Raw genomic sequence first — 12,596 nt, forward strand, 5'->3', positions numbered from 1 at the left:
TGGAAAGTTCCTGTGTTGCCCATTTCCTTTCTTGGATAAAGGGAGGCTTCTTTGTTCACCAGTGGCAGTGGGGAGCTTAGAGCAGCCTATCTATCCTTGGAGGAGTGTTCCCAGCACAAGAATCTGGTAGTCTGGCCGTTTTGGGCCAATTTCTCACTCTTAAGTCCCCCTGTATAAAACCCGCTTTGGCGCGGCTTTGCGCATAGCGCAGCATCGGGCAGCTCCGCTTAATTGGGTTTAAACCATTCTCGGCTCCACAAAGTCTTCTCTTCACTTTTTCCCTTAGAAGTGATCTAGTTCTCATAATAAGCACCCTATTCCTACTCTAAAGCCTGGCACTTGCTCACTAAAGCAATTATATAAGTCTGCACTAAAAAATTAAAAGCACTACACCCTCACAAACTTCCCTTGAGTACCTTGTTCCCCATTGGCCCTTCTTTTCAATTATAAAGGAATTACCAATACTATTCTAGCATGTCCAAAGGTCAGTTGTCAATCTCCTCTCCGGTCCAGCTGGTGAATCTGGGAATCTTGAGGCAATGTTACAACTGCTTCATGTACACAGACAAGCCCTCTCCTCCTCCTCCCAACAAATTCCAGCACATGAGAGATGCAACCATATAGCCAAACTGGAGGCTAAGCTCTCTCAACTCAGTACTGGCGTAACCAGTCAGGAGGAGAAGGAAACCACACTCACTACAATTCCAGTCTCGCATAGACCTACCACGGCAGCAAACCAAACACATAAACACACAAAAACATACTCTGAGGCTCTAAATAAAAATCTGCCTAAGCAGCAGAGACCTCCACAGCAGACACCCAAGCAACCCCTACCCCAAAACAAAACATGTGCAACACACAGCTCACAAAGCCAGTGTGCCGAACAGTCACAGCCCTTAAGGCTAAACAACACACCTGATACACGTGTAATAGGTGACTCTATTGTCAGGCACACTGACGTCCCGCTCACCAGGCTGAACAAGGAGAAGGTCAAGGTGAGCTGCCTGTCGGGCGCTAGGATCCGCCACATAACACAAGCACGCAGGTCACTCCAAGGCAAGTACAAATATGACTCATTGTCCATGCTGGCGTGAATGACCTGAGACGTACCTCCCTGGACTACATGAAGAGAGACATAGAGGAGCTCTCTGAGCATGTAGCCCAGGCCGGTATGACCCTGAGTAGCATCTTACCCTCACCAAGAATGATGCCACAATATGAAGACAAGATGATTAATTTCAACAATTGGCGTAAGTATTGGTGTCATTCAAAGGAGATACAATGCCTGTCAGCCTGGGATGACATGCTCAACAAGCCACGATGCTTTGCTAGGGACGGGTTGCACCTGTCACCCCTGGGCTTTTGGATATTGGCAAAGGCTCTTGCCACCCCCATAGTGCCTTTTTTAGGCAAGGCTCAAAAGACAAACCCACCTCCATAGGTATCACAAGGGATAAGAAACTAAGAGTAATGCTACTCAATGCCAGAAGTCTAAACCTCAAGATGCATGCACTCGAAACTGTCCTTAGCATGGGGAACATCGATATCTGTGCAGTAACAGAAACCTGGTTCAAGGCTCCCGAGAGCACCCCAGCACTACCAGGTTATAACTCATACCATGCTTTTTGGCCCCAAAACTTGGACCGAACCACAAAAGGAGGGAGAGTATCTATATTCGTCAGATACCCACACCTCCAGGTTGGTGGCACAGCACGAAGCATCAGAGGCTTTCCATGTGCAACTAACAGTGGGTAAAACTGCCTTCCAGTTTATAGCCTGCTACAGACCACCCTCCGAATCCCAGGAACCCCACTTGGCCTTCCTGAGAACACTGGAAAATATGAATATCTCCAAACACCATTATATTGGGCAACTTCAACTACCCAAACATAGACTGGGAGCATTACTCTAGCACCAACACCCTAGCCCAAAGATTCCTAGAATTTATAAACTCAAATGCTATGGAACAACTTGTTACCACTCCCGCAAGCGGGGAAACATACTGGACCTGATCGCCACCAACATGGGGGCTCTATGCTCCAGACCAGAAGTGTATCCCTCACTGGTAAGATCAGACCATAAACTAATCTTACTGGATATTCACATCCCAACCCCACCCCCCTGCCCAGGAAACCACAGTGAAAAACTTCTCTAAAGCAAATTTCACACTCCTCAAAACTGAGGTGGAATCCTTCAAAGCCCCCGGGCCTGTGGAAAATACGGCCCATACCGCAGAATCCTTTATAAACGCATTCTATGAACACCTTCAGGAATGCATGGATCATGCAATCCCAAATAAAACCAAGACCCAATCCTCCAAAGGCAGGCGTCCTGTCTGGTGGAACCCAGCCATATACAAACTATACAATAGAAGGAGGAAGCTATTACATGATAGAGCAAAATCCCAAAAAGGGAAGGCATCTCTGATCAGTATTAGCAAAATACTATGGGCACTCATAAAATAGTCTAAGGCCAGCTTCGAGAGAAAAATTGCACAGGACACTAAGGATAATCACAAGGCTTTCTTTAGTTATGTTAGAAACCTGGGTGGGAATTCCCAGATATGCTCAGAATTAGTCCAAAATTACAATACACCGAACCCACAGACATTGCCAACATCCTAGCTGACCGGTTCAGCTCAAACTTCTCCCCCCCCTCCTTACCAAAAGGGCAAATATCTATCCCAGCAGAATGCTGCCCCCCTGACATCTCAGATGCTCAGGTAAGAGCCGCCCTCTCCAAAACAAAAAACACAGCATCAGTGGGACCAGACGGTGTCTCGGGCTGCTTCCTAAATAAACTTCAAGAAGAGCTAAACCCAAACATAAAACTACTGTTCAATCTCAGCCTTACTACAGGATATGTACCCAAAGAGTGGCGTACAGCAACAGTGGTCCCGCTCCACAAAGGTGGTGCCTCAACGGATCCTGGAAACTATCGCCCCATAAGCCTGACTAGCTTGGTCTGCAAAGCTATGGAAAGGATCATCATGGACCTCATAAATAAAGATATTGGGGACCTACACAGACACTGGATCCTACCCAGTTTGGCTTTAAGGGCAGATCCTGCCTCTTAAACCTGGTCAATTTCTTTGAAACAGTCACCAAGGCCATTGACAAGGGGAAGGTGGTCCACACAACCTACCTGGACCTCGCAAAAGCCTTCGATACAATACCCCACTCGGGCATTATAGATAGCTCACCAGCTTAAATATAAACCCCTATGTCACTAGATGGGTTGCAAACTGGCTCAAGGACAGAACCCACATGATTAGAATTGCTGGAGCCATGTCAGACTCCAAACCAGTTACAAGTGGTGTCCCACAAGGCTCAGTCCTGGAACCTCTCATGTTTGGTATATATTTCTCTGAGGTACAGGCCAACACGGAAGGACTGTGGCTGACCAAGTTCTCAGATGACTGCAAACTAGGTGCCATAATCGTCTCTCCAACTGACACAAGCATCTTACAAAAGGGCCTCATAGAAACAGACAACTGGTGCCAGAGCCATGGTCTCAAGCTAAATGCCAAAAAGTGTATAGTCATCCCCTTTGGCAAAAACAAAGTGCCCACAAATTACCACATAGGTGGTAATCCATTAAGTACGGAGGTAGTAATTAGGGACTGGGGACCCAAGTTGACAGCAATCTCTCATTTGAAAACCACGTGGCCAAAGTGGTTAGAAAAACATTTTATATAGCCCACCTAATCATGAAGGGATTCACATCTAGATCAGGGGAGGTCATCGTGCCTCTTTACTCATCAGGCCCATAATTGAGTACAATGCCTCTTTTGGGATGTACCTTACCAGACACCTGCAGCAACTGGAAAGACCCCAAAAGTACCTCACCAAGAGGATCAAAGGGCTCAAACAGATGCCATATGCTGCCAGATTAAAGAAACTCCAGCTCTACTCAGTGGCATACCGCCTACTCAGAGGCGATCTGTGCCTGACGTATAAAGCCATGTCCAACCTGGAATTAATGGACATGCTGCACCTCAGAAAATCCAAATCCCATCGAGCTACGCGCTCGAGAGACTTGAACCTCAGCACTGAAATAAATAGGACATGCTGGAGGGACAGATTCATAACCCAGAGGCTCCCTTCACTCTGGATTAAAATCCTAGTCCAGGTTAGGCAGAGTCCCTCATTGACTCTCCAAGAGGAATCTTGATGAGTGGATGGGAGATCGTAGGTTTACCCCGGGTATCACTTCTGTCTCACTGTTGGGCAGAGGCACAGTATACTAACCTCGAAAAAGGGCATAGCAAAACCCATTTAAAATGGGTGGCGAAAGCCAAACACACTCTATCTAGGCTTATAAATGCCCTAGGGCAGATAGCCTAGTATGAAACTATGAACCTAGGATCTATGAAGTCCTTTGGATCCGATGGATTCTCCTTCAGAACATCAGTGCCAGAGAAAAATCCTCCATACCTAAAGTTGCTTTGGCTCCAAAGACCTTGACACCAAAACCTTCTTTGACACCGACTATCTTGGCATAAGACAGTTCAACTTGATTTGTCTTGCCGAAGGTGGTTTATTCACCATCTATTGACCCTTTCGCTGGTGAATTAGCAGAGGTCTTTTTACAAAACCTGAATCACCTTCCCAGGCCTCTGTTCCACCAAAAGTCTCACAGAAGTTGATGTGGAGACTAGTGATTAAAATTCTGTGGATGAGAGGACTTGCAAGACTCCCCTAGGCTCTGAACCCCTTGGGTCTCAGAACTAATTCAGCCTTTACTTTAACTATTCCTTCTCTGAGGTTTTAGAGATGTCAGGTCTGAGTCATCCGGGGCTGATTGGATCAGTTCTGGAGACTTCTCTGACCTCAGAACAGATTACTACCCTGAATTATCTGGTTCTGTCAGATCGAGACCTCCCGGGCCTTATTTCTTCTGTTGATTCTGAGGAGCCGGGGTCACCCCCAATTTTTTCTGAGCCATCCCTGCACCTTGGAGCTTCACTATGGCTTAGTTCAGCTCTGTCTGCCATGGAGGCGGTCTCATCGGAGCAGGAAATGTGACCACACTTCAGAGGTAGTCCTTGGTTCCAGGCTCCCTTCCCTCTTCAGAGACCAGCCATCAAGGCAATGGGGAGAGGGCTTTGCCACAGTGGTCATTCAGTAGGTCCCTTCCTCCTCTGAGCATATCCCATCTTCACATTCCCTTATTCAACCTCTTTCGCCGCTGGGGGCAGCAAGTACCAAATCCACAAGACTTGGACTCAGATTCTGTCCTCTTTTGATACCTTCCCAGACTATCCCCCTGAGGAGGTTCCTCAGAAGAAAAATCGCAATAGGAAGCACTTAAATTCCTCACAGGAATTGGTCACAGAAGACACTGATTTTGATGAGGGGGAAAGGGTCCCCAAGGTCACCTCCTGATGTCTCCTTTGGAGACATCCTGGAAGTTTTGAAACAGGGGTGAAGTCCCAAAATCCGTCCTTAGGAGGAGTCTGTGTACCTGTCTTTTGGTACCCACCCATCTACCTCTTGGGTGACTCCGGCCGCTGACAAGCTCATTCATTTGATCTCGCAGCAGGTGTGGAAGGCACCGGACACCATTGAACCTATCCCCAAGAGACTGGGCAAAATTTTATCCACCTCCAACGGCAAGCAATTGTGGGCCAAAGGTTTACCGGTAGATGCTGTATACTAAAAAGGAATTTGCTGAGTAGTTTTTCTATTCATCCTCCCAGTTGATAATCTCCGGTGATGGATAAGTTTGGAAAGCAGGTGTATGTTTAAGCGACATTCGCTTTAAGGTCTTTGAATTTCTTGGCACATTCTACCAGATTTCAAAAGGATCTGATCAAGGAATTGTCTGGTACCCTCACAGGAGCTGTTAGTGAGGGAGTCCACGATAGGGTTGCTTCCCAGTTGGTCACCCTGGAAACAGTTTCTAATTCATCCATTAGGCTAATTGTGCCTGCAGCCAGATGGTCTACCTGAGTGGTGGGTTCAGGCATAGCCATGAGATAAACCTGGATGCGCCTTTATGACTTAGTGGAACCATTTGTCTTAATTTGTCAGTGCACCTTTTGACAGATCGTCTGTTTGACCCAGAAGTTAGACATTATCCAGATGTAAGGAGGGATGGTAAGACATTTTCTACAGAGGGTGCCCGTCTTTCCACTCCTCAAAGATCCTTTTCCAAGAATCAGAGGAGTGGTAGAAAGATGTAGTTCAAAAAAATCCTAAGGGCCTTTCCAGGACGCATGGGATGCCAGTTCTCACAGGAGCAGATGGGGGAACTACACTGTCGCTGTGCACGCGGCACAGGTGGTCCACAGAACCAGGGCTTCAGAAACTCCTTGGTAAGCCTTTCCAGCATTCTTGAAAAGTGGAGTGATTGCCTTCGTCTGGAGGCAGACGGGGGATGGTTGTCCTTGCACCAAAATGCCTGGCTAAATACAACACATTCTTTGGTACAACCGATCTTATCCAGAAGTTATATCATACCAATTTCCAATCCTCCCCCGTTTGCAAAACAATCCCTGATGTTCCACCCAGTCAGATGGAACAGCAGTTCTAGAAATTTGAAAATTTCTTAGAGACCCTCTCTAGCAGTCCCACCAGACTAGAGAGGATCTGGAATTTACTCAGGATTCTTTTTAGAGTCAAAAAAGATGGGACAGGAGAACAATTTTGGATCTCAGCATGCTGAACAAATCAGTTTGGCAAATTAAATTCCGGATGATCACGGTACAGTCCATTCTTCTGTTTTGGAATAGGATGATGTGGTTGATAGATCTTCGGGATGCATGTTACCACATAAAAATGGACAAGCATTCCAGAAGATTCCTCCGCTTCTGGTTGGGAGCCAGTCATTACCAATTTAGGGTGCTGCCCTTTGGTATCACCACAGCCCCAGGGTGTTTATCAAATGTATGGCAGTAGTAGGAGCTCACATGAGACTGCAAGGATTCCAGGTAATTCTGTACTTGGGCGAGTGGCTCATTACTGCTCTGACCAGGTATTGCTTGATAAAAGGCAAGGGATTATATTCTCAACTCCTGTGTGTACCTAGGAATAACACTAAATCACTAAATATCTCAGCTGAATCTGACTTGGAGTTTATAGGGGCAGTGCTGAATAAGACGACCATAGCATCCCTTCCCCCAGTGAGACTTCAGAAAATTACAACTCAGGTTTAGGAAATAATTCACAGCAAAAAGGTATCCGCTCAACTCATTTTACAGGTCCTAGGTTTTATGGCAGTGAAAATAATTGTAGTCCCCCTAGCCAGATACCACATGAGAATTCTACAGTGGCTGCTAGCATCTCAACTATCCATGCTATAATCTGTCAGACCTGATTTTGATCAATCATTGCAAGAAGGATCTAGCTTGGTGGATTCACTCCAAAGAAATTCTCCTGGGCCACCCCTTTGTCCTTCCAGAACCCAAGGCCATAGTGACAACGGATCCTTCCTAGACTTGGGGAGGGGGGCATTTTCTGGGCAAGACTGTTCAAGGCATTTGGTCCCCTACAGAGCCCAACTTGCATATCAGTGTTTTGAAGCTAAGAGTGGTGCTTCTAGCATTGTAAGCCTTTCAAGCTGATCTTCCTCTGGGAACAATTGCGATCCAAATGGGCAGCTTGTCAGTGTGATACATCAGCAAACAGGGAGAAACCAAATCATACCCTCTTTGTCGAGAAGCACTCAATGTGGCAGTGGGCGATCTCTTCCAGCCGCTTTCTGATAGCGATGTGGAAATTCCAGTGTGATAGCAGACCAACTGAGCAGATGTATCCTACAGCCTCATGAGTGGTCTCTCAATCCAGCAATGACAGAAAAGAATTCCTGTCTGTGGGGCCAGTGTTGATGCTACCCATTTGCTGTCCCCTAAATGAGTGCAGCAACTACTTTGTCCTGATTTTTCCTATCTGGGGAAGTCACCAAGTGACGCTGCTGTCCACACTTCACCCCCTAGACTCCTTTGTGCCTTTCCCCCATTTCCTCTAACCCCAAAATTCTTAGAGAGCACTGTGGTTGAAGAGCAAGGTTATCCTCATTTCTTTTTGGCCTCAACAGATAATGGTTCCCCTTACTTTGGCCTTATCTAATACAATGACCATGGACTCTGTATCCAACTTCAGACCTTCTGTCCCACCCAAACAGCCTAGAGTTCACCCAAACATTCTGAACCTCAAGCTGACAGCATGGTTCCTCCAATTAGTTTGCCAGGCATCTAAACCTTTCTTCCCCAGTACAACATATTCTTTTAGTTTCTCATGAACCTCCTACCAGAAAACTGTCCAACAGTAAATGGAAGTGATTTTCCATCTGGGCTTGTGAAAGGGAAATTGGCCCCCTTTTCTGCTTCTGTTGATAATATTTTAGAATTATTAGCTTCTCTTTCAGTGCAGGAGCTTTTTCTACTATCAGGATACAGCTAGCAGCAATTTTGAATTTCCATGATGGTTTGGAAGAATGTTCCGTGGCTTCGCAAAGACTGTCTTTCTTAAAAGGGACATTTTTGTTGAAACTCCCCTTCAAGGACCCCTTTGCCACCTTGGGACCTAAACCTAGTGTTATGAACCATTGTACTTTCTCCTTTTGAACCTTCTGCGGACTGTGATCTAAAATTCTTGTCATGGAAAATGTTTTTGGTTGCAATAACTTCTGCTAGGAGGATTTCAGAAATGCAGACCTTATGTAAACCTCCTTATTTGAGCTTTCACAAAGACATAGTCTCCTTGTGAACAAAATCCTCCCTTTCTGCCCAAGGTAGCATCTAGTATAAATCAGACTATTAATTTGTCTGTATTTTTCCAGACTTTTCAGACAAAGGTGAATACTGCCTGTCTTTGCTGGATGTCCACAGGCAATTGTTTTTATCTTCACAGAAACAGACATTAGAAAATTTTACCAACTTTTTATCTTCTTTTTCAAGTGCAAGGTTGAGTAACCCAGTCAGTAAGGTGACCTTAGCTAGATGGCTCAATGATTGTGTAGCCTTCATTTATAATGAGGAAAATTGATTTCCTAGGACTGTTGAGGCACACTACAAGAGCTATAGCCACTTCAGCAGTTTTCCACTCAAGGGCTTCAATGGATGTGTGGCAGTGATTTGGGTTTCTCCCCATACCTTTATTACCCATTACAAATTGGATTTGGTCTCTAGAGATAGAGCATCATTTGGTTCAGTGGTACTCAGGAATGTCCTTCCATGAGTCCTTCCAAGGTCTAAGGTAGCTGTGGATTTTGTCCCATATGTCAAGGATAAAATGAAGATTGACAACATGCAATAAAGAAGCTATTTACTTAACATATAACGTTCCTTCTGTGTTGTCCATCTTCAATTATCCTAGACTTCTCTCCCTCCATCCTCGACCTTTGAAGATGTTTTGGTGGAATGGATACTTAAATATTACTTGGATTTATTAAGGCAAAGCAGCTATGGTTTCTACTAAGACCTTTTTACCTACACTTTATTTCTGATCTGAGGGAGCTGGGGGGGATTGTGGGCAAGGGCGAAGCTTGTTTTTGGCCTGCACGAGCTGTAATGGTTGAGTTGGTTTCAATATTGGAACCCCATATGTTAAGGATATATGAAGACTGACAACACAGATGGAACATTATGGTAACTACATGACTTCTTTATCAAGTAAAGTAGTCTAATTTTTTGTAAGAACACAAGCTTGCACTGTTTTATTTCTGGAATGCATTTTTATCAATTTGTATATTTAGAAAAAAATTATAAATATATACATATATAGAGAGAGAGCACATTGTGTAGTATTTTTGAGTTGGCTACCTCATGAACGGTTTCTATTGCTCAGGTAATTCTTAATATTGTAGGTGAAGTTTTAAGTGGTTATTTATTTGGTGCTAAAGACTGTTAGTTATTGACGTGTGTGTTTTACTGTTCAGTTTTCTGTTTAAATTCAAATTGCTGTCACTGCCATTTTCCAGTTGTCATGGTTCCGATTTTCTTTAATTTTTTTCATTCTGATAAAGTTCATTTCTAGGGCATCACATTGTTTTGGGGTATTTATTTATATTTTGTGTGCATTTGTAAAGTCTTGTGTTTGAATTTGGCTGAATTAACTTGATTTGTTATAGTGGTTGAAAGCAGGATGGTGATGCAAACCATGATATGACATGATAAAAATATCTACACTCTGCAGCTGACAGTTATGCTCTTATATTATACATGGTTGGACATAAGGTATGGATATGTACATGTATATGCTTACATGGTTTACTGTCATATATTTGGATTCACTGTGTTTGAATGTTCAGATTTCCAAACATGTTCGAAAATCGGAACACCAAACAGTTAATTCCGAACTAAGCATTTCAGTAAAGTCGAATGTCTAATATGTCGACTTTACTGAAATGCTCACATACGCTCAGCATTAAAACACACATTTGCCCCCCTACTTATATATGCAAACTCTGAGATCGCACTACAGTGAAGGAAAGGGTACATTTCCCGATACCAACTTCTGTGCAATCTACACCTCAATGTCAAACCTTGTAATAGCAAACGTTCGCTATTACAAGGTTCGACATTGTGGTGCTCGTGTTTGGATATGCAAATTAGGTTTCGAACATACGTCTATCACACAAAGTGCGATCGACTATGTGATAGTAAACCTGCTTACATACTATATAGGTATAGCATGAACCTGTTTGAATTGGTGCCAGTATCCTTCTTTTCTAAAGTTACCTTTTTATGGCAGTTTATAGTACATTTCCTAGTCGTACAAACAAGCTCATTTCATGGGCTTCTGCCAAACTTATCTGCTCCTTTTTCTGAAATAGCTCTGATCATTTGTTTGTTGTATTGCATTAGAAGAGTAGAAGGAACTTCTCTCTGTTAATGTTAAAGAATGAAAATGCAAATTCTTCAGGAGACTCTGAAAAGAGGACTACTTTTTTCTTGCATTAATAGAAATTTGTGCTGCTGTTAAGTAAAGTGCGTTTAATGTAAACGCGCGTGCGGAGGATGTCTAAATATGAAATGCCTGATTTTACTGTAAGGTGACTTTCAAGCGCCGAAGCAAAAGTTTTTTTGTTATCAAGGTGCTTAAATGACAGTTCTATAGAAATTGTGCTGTTTAAGTAGCAAATTTTGTTGAGTTCATAAGATCATAGCAAGTTACTAGGCTAATGGCTCTAACGCCCTTGCAAGCCTAGCCAAGTTCTGTCCATATTTCCACAATCCGCACTTGTTACCCCTGTCCAAAAGGAACGCAAGTGAACCCCCTCCCCCCGGGGTGAATTTACAGTTACACATCCAGTCTGGATTGTTTGAAGAGGGCCAGTGAGGTGCTCTGTTTGACATGAAGTGGGAGTGTGTTCCAGAGGTGTGGTAACCTCTGTGAGACAAATCTGTCCCTCCAGCAGGATCTTGAGAGCGAGTAGCCCATATACCATTTGACTTGTGGATTTGCACCACTTCCTATAAAGCAAGGCGGGGAGAGTGCCTTTGAGAAGGCTGTATGAAACAGAATAAAGTGACACTGATTTCGGACGATCCATATAGGACAGATACTGAAGATCTTGAATTTTGCTTGTGTGAAACCTTTGTAGTCTCTCAAATTGCTGCAGGTACTTGGAAAGGTACATAGCAAAAGGGGGGTTGTACTCTTATTGTTGACCTGATGGAAGAGTACAGGGAGGTTATAACTTTTTTTTTTCTGGAGGCAATGCCCTTACTTATAAGATGAGAAATATGTAATGCCCTTCTTACCATTGTGGAGACATGGTGATAGAGTAAGTTTGTTGTTAACCTGTGTGCCCAGGCTTCACCACTGAGTGTGTACTTAGTGCTGCTATTGTGGTAGTTGGCAAGAACATCACCCTTAACGAAAAGGATGATACATTTTTTTTTTCATTGAGTTTGCCATGACTTTGGTACCAATCATTTAAGACGCTCTTGTAGAATGTTGGCATCCTTTGGAACTTCTGTGACATCTCCCAGTTTGCAGTCATAAGCAGACTGTCAGCCACGGACCTTTAGTTTTTGCTTGTACTTTGGAGAAATAGATTCCAAACAATAGAGGTACCAATACTAATCCCTGTGGAACACCACTAGTTACACATCTGCTGTTGGAGGTGGAGTCCCCTACTTTGACTGTGTTCTATCAGTAAGCCAGTTAACCTATCTAATGAAATAAGGGTTAATGCCTACTATTTTAATGTATCCAAGTCTTTTTGGGTTTCTAATGCCATGATGGGAGTGGACCCCATTCCTAAGTCAAAGTACGATTAAAGTTAATAAAATTAGTGTTTCAATCTGTCAGCCCGAAGTGGTCTTCGCAGCATCTGCAAATGTGCCCAGTAATGACTCCTGCAATTCGTACAGATTTGCATGTATGGATAACATCTAAATAAGATTGTAGATTCTTTTATAAGAACTGTTGCTCCTACTACTATTGGAACGGTCTTCCACATTGCTCTCGTTTCTCCCTGCAAATCCTGATATTTAATGACTTTGTCTCAATCTGTATGCAAGACACTGTAGTCACTGGATGTAGTGATTTCAATGATAAATGCTACATGTGATAGTGTTCAATCTCGCCGTTTGTTCTTACACATGGGTTCGGAGCCGATCCTCGGCTCCGTGCCGGCCTCGC

At 43.9% G+C, this 12,596-nt stretch overlaps 1 protein-coding gene across 1 annotated transcript in view; it reads left to right on the plus strand.

Moving 5' to 3' along the window:
- LOC122815078 (putative cation exchanger C521.04c) overlaps positions 1–12,596 on the plus strand; it is a 1,300,764-nt gene that overhangs the window by 1,126,259 nt on the left and 161,909 nt on the right. The window lies entirely within an intron of this gene.

This window comes from Protopterus annectens, chromosome 11.part0 (genome assembly GCF_019279795.1).
Source record: "Protopterus annectens isolate FY-2018-M chromosome 11.part0, PAN1.0, whole genome shotgun sequence".
Lineage (NCBI taxonomy): Eukaryota > Metazoa > Chordata > Ceratodontiformes > Protopteridae > Protopterus > Protopterus annectens.